Genomic DNA, 18,540 nt, shown 5'->3' with positions numbered 1-18,540 from the left:
GTCACGGCTCCATCATGGGCTCAGTCCATCCTCAACTTCCTAGTAAACCAAGACCTGCCGGCTGACGAAACAGAAACAAGACAAGTCCAGCGTCGAGCCGGAGCGTACACAATCGTCAATAGAGAACTACTCAAGCGCAGCGTCACTGGAATCCTCCAACGGTGCGTCGAGCAAGAGAAGGGCATTGCAATCCTCGCAGACATTCACCAAGGAGAATGCGGCCACCATGCGGCCTCAAGATCACTTGTCGCCAAAGCCTTCCGCCATGGTTTCTTCTGGCCGACTGCTTTGGATGACGCCAAAGAATTAGTCAAGCATTGCAAGGGATGCCAGCTCTTCAGCTCCAAGCAACACATGCCGGCTTCGGCACTCAAGACCATTCCCCTCACTTGGCCCTTTGCCGTTTGGGGACTGGACATGGTGGGCCCATTCAAGACGGCGCGCGGCGGCATGATGCATTTGCTCGTCGCCGTGGACAAATTCACCAAGTGGGTTGAGGCAAAGCCGATCAAGAAGCTGAATGGGCCGACTGCCGTGACGTTCATCGCGGATATGACAACTTGGTACGGCGTGCCGCACAGCATCATCACCGACAATGGCACGAATTTTGCCAAAGGAGCCTTGGCACGTTTCTGCGCAGCCCAAGGAATCCGGCTGGACTTAGCATCCGTCGCCCACCCGCAGTCAAACGGCCAGGTCGAGCGAGCCAACGGCCTCATCCTCTCCGGCATCAAGCCCCGACTGGTTGTACCTCTGGAGCGCTCAGCCGGCTGTTGGCTCGATGAGCTGCCGGCTGTCCTCTGGAGTCTGCGCACTACACCAAACAAGTCAACCGGCTTCACCCCTTTCTTCCTTGTGTATGGTGCCGAGGCGGTCATCCCAACTGACATCGAATTCGACTCGCCTCGAGTAACCATGTACACGGAAGCGGAGGCCAAGGAAGCACGAGAAGACGGCGTCGACCTGCTGGAAGAAAGCCGGCTGTTAGCCCTCAGCCGGTCTGCGATTTACCAGCAGGGTTTGCGCCGCTACCACAGCCGGAAGGTCAGGCCAAGATCTTTCCAAGAGGGCGACCTTGTGCTCCGGCTGATCCAGCGAACAGCCGGCCAGCACAAGCTCTCAGCCCCTTGGGAAGGCCCTTTCGTCATCAGCAGAGCTCTAGGCAACGACTCCTACTACCTGATCGACGCACAGAAGCCGAAGGCACGCAAGAGAGACGACTCCGGCAAGGAGTCGGAACGGCCATGGAACGCCAACCTCCTTCGAAGATTTTACAGTTGAAAGGCAGTATGTATCACGCTAACTTTTGTATTAAGTACAAGACAATAGGCTCCCCGAGGAGGGCTCGGGGACTGCCATCCCTTATTTATGAATGAAAAGTATCATGCTTATGACCTTGTCGTATCATTTACTTATTCCGTCCGGCACCGAGTTCGACTAGTCGGCTCGGGGACTGGCCGACTGAAGTTATGTTAGAAGTCCTACCCGCAGTCAGACAAGTAGTGTGCCGGCTCTCAAGCCTTCTCTTGCCAAAAGTCGCAGTTCGAAGAACCGGCTGTCCGGCTGGCAAGAGTTAAAGGTAGGAACGACCGCCCACACGAAAAACGGCTAGGGACTAACGGACTAATATAACAAAAGCCGGTTTTTCTCACACCGCCGACTGGCTACCAGAGTAGCCGGCCGGCCGGTTTCCATTCACTTTACTTTAATCCAAGAAAGCTCAAGTACTTGCCTCCCCAAAGAGGGAAGGCGGCAAAGGAAAAAGCCTAAGGATAAACAAGCATACGCGAATGGAAACCAAACATGCACATGATAATATTTACATAAAAAGACCTCCAAGAGGCCAGCATTCAACATAGTTTGGATACACCCCCAGTGGGTGGAACTGCGAAAACTTAACAAAAGATTGTTCAAAGACAACAAAGCAGGAAAGATAAAGACGGCAGGTCAAGCTGGCGGAGCGGCCGACAAGCCAGACCGGTTGGCGGAGACGGTCGTGCCGGCTGAAGGAGCGGCCGGCTGACGAACTTCGGCTTGGTCGCCGCCTCCCGCAGAGGGCGCGCTTCCACGCGCCTCGTTGCTGGAGGCACGGTCGGCCTGAGGTCGGCTGGTTGTTCCACCAGCCGGCTCGACGTCTCCGCCGTCCTCGTCTTCGTCTTCTTCGCCCTCGTCGCTGGAGGCAATCTCCTCCGCCGAGTCCTCGCCCACCGCCGGGTTCAGCCCGAACCACTCCTCCGGCTGAGCAGACACCGTCATCATCGATTTCGGGTGCGAAAACGCTGATGTCGGTGCACTCGGCGATCGTCGAAGCCCGCTGGGCGATAGCCGGCCTCACCTCCTCCAGCTCCGCGTCGGCCTCCATCCGCCAAGTGCGCAGCTGGTCCAGGCTCAGCCCTGGGTACCATGCCCGAACGAATTCCAACGCCCGCCCGGCTCCGAGGCGGGCCGCTGACGCTTTCCAAGCCTCGAAGCGACCAACTGCGACCTCCAGCCAGTCGGCAGTTCGGCTTGGAGTGCGGGGGATCGTCTCGCCGGGCCAGAGGGCGGCCAGCACTTGCGCCCCGGCACGTTGGAGCCGGCGAAGCATCCGATGAGCCGGCTGCAACCGTGCCTGGACAGCCAGGAGCTGCTCCTCAAGGGTCCGGTTTGCATCCGGCGCGATGTCGGCCCCCGCTTGCCGGCGCGCCTCGCGATGGGCCTCAATGCTTTGGGCGGCGAAGGCGGAGTAGCCCGGGAAGTAATCTGCAAGAAACAACAAGCAACAGCTCAAGATAAGTCAAAAGACCCAGGCGGCAAGGGGCAGGAGAAGGGCCGAGGAAGGCAACTTACCGTCGATCAAGTCCTCGATCCGGCCGAAGCCTTCGTCCAGGGCTCGCCGGGTCTCAGACCAGCTCGCCGCCTCCATCTCATACTCCGCCAGCAAGGTGGCTTCACTTTCCCGCGCCGCCTGCAGGGCCGCTTTGTGGCTTTCCTCTTGGTCGGCCAGCTTCTTGGCCAGGCGATCCCGTTCCTGGACCAAGGCAGCGCACTCGGCCTCTTTGGTGTAAAGGGCGGCCTTCGCTTCGCCAAGCTCCTTCCTCAAGTCGGCGTTGGCCCCTGAAGACAAAGAAAAAGAAAAATCAATAAGAAAAGAGTCGTCAAGAAAGATCCGACCCGACTGCGCAGCAGTCGGCCCGAATCTCGGGGACTACACCCAGTGGGTGCGCTGACGCGCCCCCACAGGAGACAGACAAAACCAAGTACTTACTTCGGCTGTCGGCCAGGTCGTCGGTCCGCCGGCTCAACTCTCGAGCCTGGGAGTCGAAGGCGGCAGCACGAAGGTTGTGGTATTCCTGAAAATTCAGAAAAAAGCAAAGTAAGATAGCCGTCGAGAAAGATCCGACCCAACTGCGCAGCAGTCGGCCCGAATCTCGGGGACTACACCCAGTGGGTGCGCTGACGCGCCCCCACGGAAGAAATCAAGAAAGCAAAGCAGCCAAGAGCGAAGGACTCACCCGGATAGTGGTTCGCGTTGACAAGAACTCTTGGTTGAGCTGTTGCAGCAGGGCGGCTTGAGCTTGTAGCCGGCTCCGGACCCCTTGAGCCGCCGCATCCAGCTCGCCAGTCCCCCCGCTGGGAGTCCACTCGGACACGGCGGTGCTGGCCGCCTCCAGATCTCCCGCCGGCTGGCCTGCGCCCGCGGCTCGGCGCAACTCCGGCGGAGCGGCGCCTCCCCCAGCACGCCGGCCCGTCGCCAGCTGCACCTCGAGGCCGGCTCTGCTCTCCGGCTTACCTCCGGCCGGCTCCTCTGGCGCCGCTGACGATTGACCGCCTTGGCCCGCTCCGGTTGGCGCCGCAGGCGGCGCTCTCCCCGCCAAGGCCACGGGGTCCTCCTCCCTCTCCAACAGCGGCGGGTCTTGGATGATCTCCTCCGCCAAGGGCAACGGGGTGTCGGGGGCTACGGCTCGGAGAGGAACGGCGAGCAGCGGAGGCTGGCTGCGCGAGCTTTCCGCCTCCGTCTCCGCGGTAGCCGCCTCCCTCTGGGCCTTGGCTACCGCTTCGGCCTGCTCCTTCGCCGCCTGGGCGGCCGCCTTCTCCGCCGCCTCGCGCTCCTCCCGCGCTTCGCGGGCGTTCCGCTCTGTGGCCTCCCTAAGATCGGCGCGGGGGTCCACGTGGCGGGAGCTCGAAGACCCTCCAGCCGGCCCCACGACGGAGCCGCCCGGGCCCCGCTCAAGGGAAAGCGGCGCCCTGTCCAGCAAGCGAGGAAAAGTTAAGAAGACATTCGAAGAAAAAGAGAACAATAACGAGAATGCGGCAAGGTAATTGAAGACTTACGCCGAGACCGCCTGGGGCTGTTTCACAGCCTTGCGGAAGCGGGCCGCCTTCGCGGCCGCCTCATCTCGCTTTGTCGCCACGGCAGAAGGCTTGGACTTCTTCGGCCGACTGCCAAAGAGGCCTAGAGTGGCTCGGCGCTTCTGTGCGCCGCCGGCAGCCGGCGCTACAGACGAGCCCGCGCCCTGTTGGTCGGCCGCCGGCTGGCGACGCGGAGCGACTTCGGCTTCGAAGTCGTCCGGCCAGTCCTCGAAGCTCGCGGTGAACCTTGAGCCTCCGGGCTCGGCACTGTCCCCCACGACGGCGTCTTCCATGGCGGCCGCCCCTAAGTCCGGCTCGTCAACGTCATCCACCATGCGGTCGGGGGTGTACTGGCGTTCAATCCCTGCCACCCCGGCCGGTGGCGCAAGAAGAGGGTTCTGCTCAAAGAACCGACTGGTCAGAAGCCGGCCGTCACGAAGCCGGCTGACGACAAAAAAGAAGATAAAGAGAGAAACTTACCACGGGTGGAGGATTGGCGCGAGAATACGGCGCCTTGCCGTATTGCCAGTCCCCGCCGAGCTTGCAGTTGGCAATATAATTGACCATGAGCGCCACCTCCGCGTGGGGCATCTCCCATGTGCTCAGCCGGCTTGGGTCGAAGCGGCCGCTCATCTGACACATCATGTGGGGCCGGCTTTGGAGAGGAAGGATCCGGCGCTCCACGAAGGCGGCCACCAAGTCGGCCCCGCGCAAGCCTTCCGACTGAATCAGCACCCGAAGCCGGGAGATGGCGGCGTTCCCGGCCGGAGACAACGACCGGGACCGGAAGCTCCACGAGGGCTGCCTCCCAGCCGGCGGGCCGGCTACGTAAGCCGGCAGGTTGATGTAGTCTTCTTGCTCGGCGACGTTCTTCACATAGAAATAAGATCTCTGCCAGACCTTTACCGACTGGATCAGGGGGATGGGCGGGAACGGATTGTTCTCGCTCGCCCTCCTCATGGCGATGAAGGCTCCGCAGGGGGCGGGCACGCCGGCGATGACTGTGCCGAGCTTGCTCTGGAAGAACTCTCCCCAGAGCTCCAGCGTGGGGAGCAGCCCCAAGAAGCCTTCGCAGAGGGAGACGAAGGCCGACAGCAGCATCACCGCATTGGGCGTAAGGTGATGCGGCTGGAGGTTGTAGAAGTCGAGGAAGGAGCGCAGAAACCCGCTCGCCGGGAGGACGAAGCCGCGCAGGCAGTGCGAGCGGAAGACGACCCGCTCGCCCTCCTCCGGCGCCGGCGAGATCTCCCTCGCGGGCGCTAGGCGGACCTGTACGCAGTCAGCACCGGGCAGGCACCGGGTTTGGCGAAGGAACTCCACGTGGTCTTCATGGATGTTGGAGCCGTCCCAGGAGCTTGACAACGCCATGGGAGCGAGGTGGCGTGGAGACGCGACGGCGTTGAGACGGGAAGCTGCGACGGCAGCGAGAGGAAGAAGACGAGGGTTAGGAGGGGCAGAGCGGGAGGGGGCGTGCGAACCTCTGTCACTCTCCCTCCTCCCCCTACTTATAGACTCACGTGGCGGAGCCGAGGAGGCGTGGCGTGGGGAGGCGTGGGGATCGATCGTGCCCACTCCCCGCGTCCCGCGATTATCGAGCCTTAACGGCGAATCAAAACTGCCCCGAGAAGGCGAGCGGCCCCTGTGGGCCATGGAAGATCCGCGCCCGGACCAAGACTCGCGAGTGGCGGGCCCGGGCCTGCGGCGGCGCCCCGTCGCGCGCGTGCGCTCGCAGGATCCCACTGCCACGTGGCCGCGGAGGGGGGCCGTGGTCAGCACGCAGGTCCCCCCTCCTTCCGCCTGTAAGACGCAGAGCTCTCTGAAGTCGGCATGCGCCCGCAAGGTCGGCTCTTCAGGATGGGAAGCTGACCAAGCTCCTTGTCCCCCCGATCGCCTCGGAGCTCGATCAGCTTCGGGGACTACTGTCGGAGTAAATAGCCATGGGTAGCCTAGCCGGCTCCCCCTGGCCCTTCTGAAAAAAGTTACGAGCCCGCCCGGCTCTCAAGAATCCAAGACATGGGGCCGCCTTCCCCTAGCTGGCTGCAGCCCAGGCCGGCTTTCGGAAGGCGGTCCGACTTTAGCCCTCATGAGAAGGCCGACTTCAGGAAGCCGGCCATGAGAAGGCCGACTCCAAGAAGCCGGCTCCCCATAAAGCGGTCAAGACCGTACCCACAAAGTTTGCACCCACCTAACGGCGGTGCGACGGGGCGTGGCTACAGTAAAGCCTGCCACCCCCGAATCTCGGAGCACGCCTGGCACAATGCGCCGTACGGGGTAGGCGTGACCCGTCCGGTGCAGCACTATTGCCACGCTGACTCTGGCATCACCCACGACGGGCCGCCAGCATGGCCCATCGACGGTGGGCCCCTTCGAGCAGAGAGACGCCCGAAGGCGGCCACGCCTCCAACTAGTCGGCCTAAGACAGAGTCGGCTCCCCGCAGCCGGCTTGCCGCCTCCCTCGAGGAAGACGCCCCATTAAGGAGACAAGACGCGGTAAGGCTACAGCGATCGCCCAACAGGCGGCGGTACTGTAGCCGCGCTTACCACGATGAAGCTCACTTCAACAAGATAAAGCCACAGTGACCAGCCGCCAACCAGGCCCTGGGCAGTGGGGCCTGCCTGTCGACCAAGGAGCTGGCAGCCGGCGGGACCCACCAGTCGGCGGGCCCCAGCAGCCGGTGCAGAAGCTGGCGAGTGCAGTCACAGACGGCTGGGCCCTGCGCCCAACCGGATTACCATTGTACCCCCGGGGGGTAGGCCTATATAAACCCCCCGGAGCACCCATGCAAAGGGTTGGACCCCCTGCTAGTTCTAGACACCACATAAGGAGAAGAAGCAGGCTAGCCGTGCCCTTTCTTCCTCCTCCCCCCAAACAGCTCCAGAAGCATTGTGTAGCTACTTGATTCATCGAGTGAGCATGCGGAGGCCCCCCAGAGCAGCAGTAGGGGTGTTATCTCCTCGGAGAGCCCCGAAGCTGGGTAAGATCCGCCAGCGTGCATGTCTTCGCCTTATCCCGCTTCCAGGCACCGGCGATGTCTTACTGACTCCCACAATGATAAGCCACCCGTTGGCATATGTCGCACCTACCACCCGACAGATTACTAGGATAAGGCCTAGGATTGAAATTTCCTCTATACATGTTGTTACCAAAATTATTCCTACCAACAAAATTCACATCCATAGATTCATTATTATTCTCAATCAAAGTAGACAAGGGCATATCATTAGGATCAGAAGAAACACTCTTATTAGCAAATAATTTCATAAGTTCATCCATCTTTCCACTCAAAATATTAGTTTTTTCTATCGCATGCACCTTTTTATTAGTAGATCTTTTAGTATGCCATTGAGAATAATTAACCATAATATTATCTAGGAGTTTAGTAGCATCTCCTAAAGTGATTTCCATAAAAGTGCCTCCCGCGACCGAATCTAAAAGATTCCTAGAAGCAAAATTCAATCCGGCATAAAAATTTTGTATAATCATCCACAAATTCAAACCATGAGTAGGGCAATTACGTATCATTAATTTCATTATCTCCCAAGCTTGTGCAACATGTTCATGATCAAGTAGCTTAAAATTCATAATATCATTTCTAAGAGAGATGATCTTAGCGGGAGGAAAATACATAGAGATAAAAGGATCTTTGCACTTGTTCCATGAATCAATACTATTTTTAGGCAAAGACGAAAACCAAACTTTAGCACAATCTCTAAGCGAAAAAGGAAATAGCTTCAATTTAACAATATCATTATCGACATCTTTCTTCTTTTGCATGTCACACAAATCAACAAAGCTATTAAGATGGGCAGCGGCATCTTCACTAGGAAGGCCGGAGAACGGATCTTTCATGACAAGATTCAGCAAAGCAGTATTAATTTCACAAGATTCAGCATCGGTAAGAGGAGCAATCGGAGTGCTATAAGGAAATCATTATTGTTGGTATTGGTGAAGTCACACAATTTAGTATTATCTTGAGCCATCGTGACAAACAAGTTATCCAACACACGAGCAAACAAAAAGCAAACGGGCAAAAAGAGGCAAATAGAGAGGGAGGATAGAGAGAGAGAGAGGGCGAATAAAACGGCAAGGGTGAATTGGGGGAGAGGAAAACGAGAGGAAAATGGCAAATAATGTAATGCGGGAGATAGAGATTGTGATGGGTACTTGGTATGTTGACTTTAGCGCAGACTCCCCGGCAACGGCGCCAGAAATTCTTCTTGCTACCTCTTGAGCACTGCGTTGGATTTCCCCGAAGAGGAGAGGATGATGCAGCAAAGTAGCGTAAGTATTTTCCTTAGTTTTTTAGAACCAAGGTATCAATCCAGTAGGAGGCTACGCGCGAGTCCCTCGTACCTACACAAAAACAATAGCTCAACACAACCAACGCGCTTAGGGGTTGTCAATCCCTTCACGGTCACTTACGAAAGTGAGATCTGATAGAGATGATAAATAATATTTTTGGTATAGAGATGCAAAGTAAAAAGTAAAAGCAAAGCAATAATAAAATGATGGAGATTGATATGATGAGAAAGAGACCCGGGGGCCATAGGTTTCACTAGTGGCTTATCTCGAGAGCATAAGTATTCTACGGTGGGTGAACAAATTACTATTGAGCAATTGACAGAATTGAGCATAGTTATGAGAATATCTAGGTATGATCATGTATATAGGCATCACGTCCGAGACAAGTAGACCGACTCCTGCCTGCATCTACTACTATTACTCCACTCATCGACCGCTATCCAGCATGCACCTAGAGTATTAAGTTAAAAACAGAGTAACGCCTTAAGCAAGATGACATGATGTAGAGGGATAGTTTCATGCAATATGATAAAAAACCCATCTTGTTATTCTCGATGGCAACGATACAATACGTGCCTTGCTGCCCCTTCTGTCACTGGGAAAGGACACCACAAGATCAAACCCAAAGCTAGGCACTTCTCCCATGGCAAGAAAAACCAATCTAGTAGGCCAAACCAAACTGATAATTCAAAGAGACTTGCAAAGATAACCAATCATACATAAAAGAATTCAGAGAAGATTCAAATATTATTCATAGATAGACTGGATCATAAACCCAGAATTCATTGGTCTCAACAAACACACTACAAAAAGAAGATTACATCGAATAGATCTCCACAAGAGAGGGGAGAACATTGTATTGAGATCCAAAAAGAGACAAGAAGCCATCTAGCTACTAACTATGGACCCGTAGGTCTGAAGTAAACTACTCACACTTCATCGGAGGGGCTTGGATGATGATGTAGAAGCCCTCCATGATCGATCCCCCTTCGGCGGAGCTTCGGAACAGGCCTCAAGATGGGATCTCGTGGATACAGAAAGTTGCGGTGGTGGAATTAGGTTTTTTGCTCCGTCCCTGATCGTTTGGGGGTACGTAGGTATATATAGGAGGAAGAAGTATGTCGGTGGAGCTTCGAGGGGCCCACGAGGCAGGGGGGCGCGCCCTCCACCCTCATGACCGCCTCGTGGCTTTCTTGATGGAGGGTCCAGGTCTCCTGGATCTTATATGATGAGAAAATCACGTTTCTGAAGGTTTCATTCCGTTTGGACTCCGTTTGATATTATGTTTCTCCGAAACACTGAAATAGGCAAAAACAGCAATTCTGGGCTGGGCCTCCGGTAAATAGGTTAGTCCCAAAAATAATATAAAAGTGGAAAATAAAGTCCAATATAGTCCAAAACAGTAGATAATATATCATGGAGCAATCAAAAATTATAGATACGTTGGAGATGTATTAGGCGTGCCCTATGAGGGCCGACCTCCTCCTCCCTCCATTCTTTATATACGTGGCCAGGGGGCACCCCAGAGACACACAAGTTGATCATTGATCCCTTAGCCGTGTGCGGTGCCCCCCTCCACCATAATCTACCTCGGTCATATTGTAGCGGTGCTTAGGCGAAGCCCTGTTCCGGTAGCATCATCATCACCGTCATCATGCCTTTGTGCTGACGAAGCTCTCCCTCGACACTCAGCTGGATCAAGAGTTTGTGGCATGTCACCGAGCTGAACGTGTGCAAATCGCGGAGGTGCCGTACTTCCAGTACTAGGATCAGTCGGATCGTGAAGACGTACGACTACCTCAACCGCGTTGTCATAACGCTTCCGCTTATGGTCTACGAGGGTACATGGACAACACTCTTCCCCTCTCGTTGCTATGCATCACCATCATAGATCTTGCGTGTTCGTAGGATTTTTTTTGAAATTACTACGTTTCCCAACATTGCTACCTTGCTGTTTTTATATTTTTAGATTACAAAACCTATATCTACCATCCATATTGCACTTGTATCACCATCTCTTCGCCGAACTAGTGCACCTATACAATTTACCATTGTATTGGGTGTGTTCGGGACACAAGAGACTCTTTGTTATTTGGTTGCACTGTTGTTTGAAAGAGACCATCTTCATCCTATGCCTCCCACGGATTGATAAACCTTAGGTCATCCACTTGAGGGAAATTTGCTACTGTCCTATAAACCTCTGCACTTGTAGGCCCAACAACGTCTACAAAAAGAAGCTTGTGTAGTAGACATCAAGCTCTTTTCTGGCGCCGTTGCCGGGGAGGTTAGTGCTTGAAGGTATATCTTTAGATCTTGCAATCGAATCTTTTAGTTTCTTGTTTTGTCGCTAGTTTAGTTTATAAAAGAAAACTACAAAAAAATGGAATTAAGGTTGCCTCATATGCTTCATCTTTTTAATGTCTTCCGTGAAAATGATGGAAAGGAAAATTGTGCTCAAGTACTAGAAGAAGAATTACATACAATGCTTGGCATAAAATATGTGAATGATGAGCATGATTGCAATGTTATTAGTACGAACTCTTTGAATATCCATAGTACTAATGATGATTGCACTAGTCATGATGAAAAATTCTCTTATAAGAATGTCAATTTTTGTGAAGTGCATAGAGTTTGCAAGTACACACCAAATAGGGAAGATGTATTTTGCAAGAGTCATAAGTATTTAGAAACCAAATGGTTGCAAGAAAGGCTAGATGTTTGTGCTGAAAATTTAAATTGTCTTAGTCATCCTTGTGAACTTTGCAATGAATGTGGTCATTTAAATATCCAATGCAAATTGTTTCTTGATCGTATCGTGTCCAAAAATTATGATGACTTGATTTCCCTTGCGCATCATAATGAACGTAGTTTGCTTGTGGGTTATGAAGAAATGAAACGTATAACTAAGGATATGCCAGAATTTGTCCTTGATAAAGTTATTGATTTTGATCTAGAGGAAATTTATATGTATTGTGCCGTGAATTGTATTGAAAATACTTATATTGTCAATTACATAAAGACAAGGAAACAAATAGAAGATGAAGAGAATACTAATGAAAGGGAAGAGATTTCCCAATATCCTCCTATTCTTTCTTATGATGAATGAAGTAACGAGGAGGAGCTTTCTATTCTACCAATCTCATTAATAAGGAGCTCCAAAAAGAGGATTAAACCCACACATGATGTGAAGAAGAAAAAGAAAAGACGAAGAAACAAAGGTAAAAATGTATCCCTCCCAAATGATGTTGCTCCTATTACTCATTGTGATGATGATAATTGCTATACTATTGGTGTTATCCATACTATTAATGGTGAGGGTGATTATGCTTATGATATGAAAAGGCCCAAGCTTCGGAATGCTATGTTGGATGAGAATGACATGTTTTGATAATTTATTTGCTGCAATTAATGTTTGTCCCAAGCTTGGGGATGCTAGGTTTAATGAAGATGATATTTTTAGTCTCTCAAGTTTTGATGAGCAAATTTATTATGATGATAGCATGCCTCCTATTTATGATGATTATTGTGATGGCACTTATGCTATAAAAATAGTGATGATTATATTTATAAAACTTGTCATGATTATGATTATCATTTTTCTGAACATTACTCTTTTAATGTGGAAACAATTTATAGTATTCGAGTTTCTTATGATACTCCCACTATTCCGAATGAGAAGAATTTTGCTTATGTGGAGAGTAATAAAAATTCTATGCTTGTGGCTCTTGAAAAGAATGCATTATGTGATAGTTATATTGTTGAGTTCATTCATGATTCTACTGAAAAGTATTATGAGGGATGAATATATGCTCGTAGGAATTGCAATAATATCATGTTTCCTCTCTATGTGCTTAAAGTTTTAAAGTAATGCTCGTTTTACCTTCCTATGCTAGTTGATTATTGTTCCCATAAGTTGTTTGCTCACAAAATCCCTATGCATAGGAAATGGGTTAGACTTAAATGTGCTAGTCATATGCTTCATGATGCTCCCGTTATGTTTCAATTCTTATCTTTTATGTGAGCAACATTGAAATTATCATGCCTAGCTAAAAAGGCAATAAAGAAAAGCGCTTGTTGGGAGACAACCCAACATTTTCCCTTACTGTTTTTGTGTGTTCACATGATTAAGCTATTGTATTAATAATGTTTTATAGCTTTTGTTTCAATAAAGTGCCAAGTAAAGCCTTTAGGATCTTCTTGGGTGATTGTTGTTTGATCTAGCTGATAAAAACAGAAAGTATGCTCTCACGAAAATAATTTTCATATTTTACCAGAGAGCGATAAAATACCAATTCCAGCTGAAGTAGATCAATATAAAAATTATTTAGGTCGTCCTAATTTTTCAGAATTTTTGGAGTTACAAAAGTATTCGAAACCTCCAGATTCCTACAAACTGTTCTGTTTTTGACAGATTCTGTTTTCATTGTGTTGTTTTCTTATTTTGATGAATCTATGAGTAGTATCGGAGGGTATGAACCATAGAAAAGTTGGAATACAGTAGATATTACACCAATATGAATTTAGAATGAGTTCACAACAGTACCTAAGTGGTGATTTGTTTTCTTATACAAACGGAGATTACGAGTTTTCTGTTAAGTTTTGTGTTGTGAAGTTTTCATGTTTTGGGTAAAAATCCAATGGACTATGGAATAAGGAATGGCAAGAGCCTAAGATTGGGGATGCCCAAGGTACCCCAAGGTAATATTCAAGGACCACCAAGAGCCTAAGCTTGGGGATGCCGCGGATGGCATCCCCTCTTTCGTCTTTGTTTATCGGTAACTTTACTTGGAGCTATATTTTTATTCACCACATGATATGTGTTTTGCTTGGAGCGTAATTTTATTATCTTTTGTTTTGCTTGCTGTTTGAATAATATCCCAAGATCAGAAATTCTTAAATGCTGGAGAGTCTTCACATAGTTACATAATTATTCAACTACTCATTGATCTTCACTTATATCTTTCGGAGTAGTTTTTCGTTTGCTCTAGTGCTTCAGTTATATCTTTTTAGAGCACGGTGGTGGTTTTATTTTATAGAAATTATTGATCTCTCATGCTTACCTTATATTATTTTGAGAGTCCTAAACAGCATGGTAATTTGATTTGGTTATGAATTTAGTCCTAATATAATGGGCATCCAAGAGGGATATAATAAAAACTTTCATATAAAGTGCATTGAATACTATGAGAAGTTTGATTCCTTATGATTGTTTTGAGATATGAAGATGGTGATATTAGAGTCATGCTAGTTGAGTAGTTGTAATTTTGTGATTCCTGTAGCATGCACGTACGGTGAACCGTTATGTGATGAAGTCGGAGCATGATTTATTTTGTGATTGTCTTCCTTATAAGTGGCAGTCGGGGATGAGCGATGGTATTTTCCTACCAATCTATCCCCCTAGGAGCATCCGTGTAGTACTTTCTTTCGATAACTAATAGATTTTGCAATAAGTATGTGAGTTCTTTATGACTAATGTTGAGTTCATGGATTATACGCACTCTCACCCTTCCACCATTACTAGCCTCTCTAGTACCGCGCAACTTTCGTCGGTACCATAAACCCACCATTTACCTTCCTCAAAACAGCCACCATACCTACCTATTATGGCATTTCCATAGCCATTCCGAGATATATTGCCATGCAACTTTCCACCATTCCGTTTATTATGACATGCTCCATCATTGTCATATTGCTTTGCACGATCATGTAGTTGACATCGTATTTGTGGCTAGGCCATCGTTCATAATTCATTCATGCATGTCACTCTCGATTCATTGCACATCCCGGTACACCGCCGGAGGCATTCATATAGAGTCATATTTTGTTCTAAGTATCGAGTTGTAATTCTTGAGTTGTAAGTAAATAAAAGTGTGATGATCATCATTATTAGAGCATTGTCCCAGTGAGGAAAGGATGATGGAGACTATGATTCCCCCACAAGTCGGGATGAGACTCCGGACAAAAAGAAAAAAAAAGAAAAAAGAGGCCATAAAAAAGAGAAGGCCCAAAAAAACAAAAAAAACAAAAAAAATGAGAGAAAAAGAGAGAAGGGGCAATGCTACTATCCTTTTACCACACTTATGCTTCAAAGTAGCACCATGATCTTCATGATAGAGAGTCTCTTATTTTGTCACTTTCATATACTAGTGGGAATCTTTCATTATAGAACTTGGCTTGTATATTCCAATGATGGGATTCCTCAAAGTGCCCTAGGTCTTCGTGAGCAAGAAAGTTGGCTGCACACCCACTTAGTTTCCTTTTGAGCTTTCATACACTTATAGCTCTAGTGCATCCGTTGCATGGCAATCCCTACTCACTCACATTGATATCTATTGATGGGCATCTTCATAGCCCGTTGATACGCCTAGTTGAATGTGAAACTATCTTCTCCTTTTAGTCTTCTCCACAACCACCATTCTATTCCACCTATAGTGCTATGTCCATGGCTCATGCTCATGTATTGCGTGAAGATTGAAAAAGTTTGAGAACATCAAAAGTATGAAACAATTGCTTGGCTTGTCATTGGGGTTGTGCATCATTTAAATATTTTGTGTGATGAAGATAAAGCATAGCCAGACTATATGATTTTGTAGGGATAGCTTTCTTTGGCCATGTTATTTTGAGAAGACATGATTACTTTGTTAGTACGCTTGAAGTATTATTATTTTTATGTCAATATTAAACTTTTGTCTTGAATCTTTCGAATCTGAATATTCTTGCCACAATAAAGAGAATTACATGGATAAATATGTTAGGTAGCACTTCACATCAAAAATTCTGTTTTTATCATTTACCTACTCGAGGACGATCAGGAATTAAGCTTGGGGATGCTTGATACGTTTCCAACGTATCTATAATTGTTTGATTGTTCCATGCTATTATATTATCAACCTTGGATGTTTTATATGCATTTATATGCTATTTTATATGATTTTTGGGACTAACCTATTAACCTAGAGCCTAGTGGTAGTTTCTGTGTTTTCCTTGTTTTTGAGTTTTACAGAAAAGGAATACCAACAGAGTCCAATTGACATGACAATTTTTGATGATTTTTTATGGACCAAAAGAAGCCCCCGGAGTAAAAGAGTTGGGCCAGAAGAGTCCCGGGCCATCCACGAGGGTGGCGGCACGCCCTACCCCCCCCCCCCCCCCCGGCGCGTCTCCCTATCTCATGGACGACTCGGGGACCCCCCTGACTTGTTCCCGGCGCCAAAAATTCCTATAAATACAGAAACCCCTAAAAAGAAACCTAGATCAGGAGTTTCGTCGCCGCAAGCCTCTGTAGCCAGCAAAAACCAATTCGGGCCCCATTCCGGCACCCTGCCGGAGGGCGGATCCATCACCGGTGGCCATCTTCATCATCCCGGTGCTCTCCATGACGAGGAGGGAGTAGTTCACCCTCGGGGCTGAGGGTATGTACCAGTAGCTATGTGTTTGATATCTCTCTCTATCTATCTATCTATCTCTCGTGTTCTTGATACGGCACGATCTTGATCTATCGCGAGCTTTGCTACTATAGTTGGATCTTATGATGTTTCTCCCCCTCTATCTCCTTGTAATGGATTGAGTGTTCCTTTTGAAGTTATCTTATCGGATTGAGTCTTTAAGGATTTGAGAACACTTGATGTATGTCTTGCATGTGCTTATCTGTGGTGACAATGAGATATTCACGTGATCCACTTGATGTATGTTTTGGTGATCAGCTTGCGAATTCAGTGACCTCGTGAACTTATGCATAGGGGTTGGCACACCTCTTCATCTTGACTCTCCGGTAGAAAGTTAGGGGCACTCTTTGAAGTTCTTTGTGTTGGTTAAATAGATGAATCTGGGATTGTGTGATGCATATCATATAATCATACCCACGGATACTTGAGGTGACATTGGAGTATCTAGGTGACATTAGGGTTTTGGTTGATTTGTGTCTTAAGGTGTTATTCTAGTACGGACTCTAGGATAGATCGAACGGAAAGAATAGTTTCCCGTTATTTTACTACGGACTCTTGAATAGATTGATAAGAAAGAATAATTTTGAGGTGGTTTCGTACCCTACAATAATCTCTTCGTTTGTTCTCCGCTATTAGTGACTTTGGAGTGACTCTTTGTTGCATGTTGAGGGATAGTTATATGATCCAATTATGTTATTATTGTTGAAAGAATTTGCACTAGTGAAAGTATGAACCCTAGGCCTTGTTTCCTAGAATTGCAATACCGTTTACGCTCACCTTTACCACTTGCTACCTTGTTGTTTTTATATTTTCAGATTACAAAAACCTATATCTACCATCCATATTGCATGTGTATCGCCATCTCTTCGCCGAACTAGTGCACCTATATAATTTACCATTGTATTGGGTGTGTTGGGGACACAAGACACTCTTTGTTATTTGGTTGCACGGTTGTTTGAGAGAGACCATCTTCATCCCACGCCTCCCACAAATTGATAAACCTTAGGTCATCCACTTGAGGGAAATTTGCTACTGTCCTACAAACCTCTGCACTTGGAGGCCCAACAACGTCTACAAGAAGAAGGTTGTGTAGTAGACATCAGTACATTCTGCTTACCGCATGCTACTGCAAATAAAACACAGTCGGGAGGCCTGGCTGAATGAACAAGGTGGATCTTCTACCGTGCAGAGTGAGAGCGATCATTGGAGCAAAATTTAGCCTATTGAGGTCCCCTTGAAGTTAAAGACATTTGTGTGGCGGCTTGCAAGACAATCCATGCCAACTGGGGAGCTATTGAAACATCGACACACATGTCAACTGAAGATACATGTCACCTGTGTGGAGCGGGGGATACTTGAGAGATGCCATGTTCACGTGCCCGATGGCTGCCAGTGTTTGGGCCCAACCGCTAGAGGACCTAGTACTTCAACTGGTCGACAGGCAGGAGGAAGGATCTAGGGAGTGGCTCTTCACGCTCCATGATATTCTGGACAGGGATTCTTTCGTGCGGCTGACTGTTACCATATGGGCTATTTGGGGAGCACGGAGGAAAACGATCTATGAAGATATATATATCAATCTCCGCATTCTGTCAATGGGTTCATCACAAGCTACCTTGCTGAAATCCGGGCTATCAACTCCAAATGTTGAAAGCCGGCTGTTTCGTCTATCCTGAGACCAAACCAATGGCAGACATCGGAGGAGGGATGCGTTAAGGTAAACATTGACGCTGCAGTTTTGAGCCATGTATGGTGCAGTGGGGGCGGTCTGCAGAAGTTCGGAATGAATTTTCTTGGGAGCCTCGGTGTTGGTTCTTAGATATATTGTAGATCCACAGACACTGGAGGCGATTGCAATCAGGGAAGCTTTAGCTCTATCAGATGATCTTTACCAAAGATGTGTACATGTGGCTTATGATTGCAAGGTGGTGGTTGAGGACCTGAAGAAGGAGAACTCGTCAGTTTATGGTGCTATCATGCATGAAATCATACATCACTCTTTGGATTTTGCTTTTTGTAAATTTAGTCATGAGATGACGAGGTCGAATGTTGAAGCTCACAACTTAGCGAAGTATGCTTTATCTATCGGGGGTGGACGCCATGTATGGTTGGGACACCCTGGAGACCTTCCATCCATCCCTGTAAACATTGTGATGAATTAATAAAAGCTTTGTGAGGTTGTCTAACAAAAGAGTGCTTGGCTACATGTTTTGTCTCAACTTGTTGTCTAAGAGCATCTACAACCGGACTTGACAAATCCGATCACCTAAACGCCCGCGGACGCACCCGGTAACCGGTCACGCCTCAAATTAGCCACTCTGCATCCGACTCCCATATTTTAACCCCTAGATCCATACAAAGCATGCAAAATAACTCCTGCGTATTACATACTACGTACTACCCTACCTAATCTTCGTCATCGGAGATTTCCACGACGTCTGTGCCTGACACCGGGTGGAC

This window comes from Triticum aestivum, chromosome 5A (assembly GCF_018294505.1).
Source record: "Triticum aestivum cultivar Chinese Spring chromosome 5A, IWGSC CS RefSeq v2.1, whole genome shotgun sequence".
In the NCBI taxonomy this organism is placed as follows: domain Eukaryota; kingdom Viridiplantae; phylum Streptophyta; class Magnoliopsida; order Poales; family Poaceae; genus Triticum; species Triticum aestivum.
The sequence above is the reverse complement of the archived record's forward strand: the minus strand, read 5'-3'. Positions refer to the sequence as shown.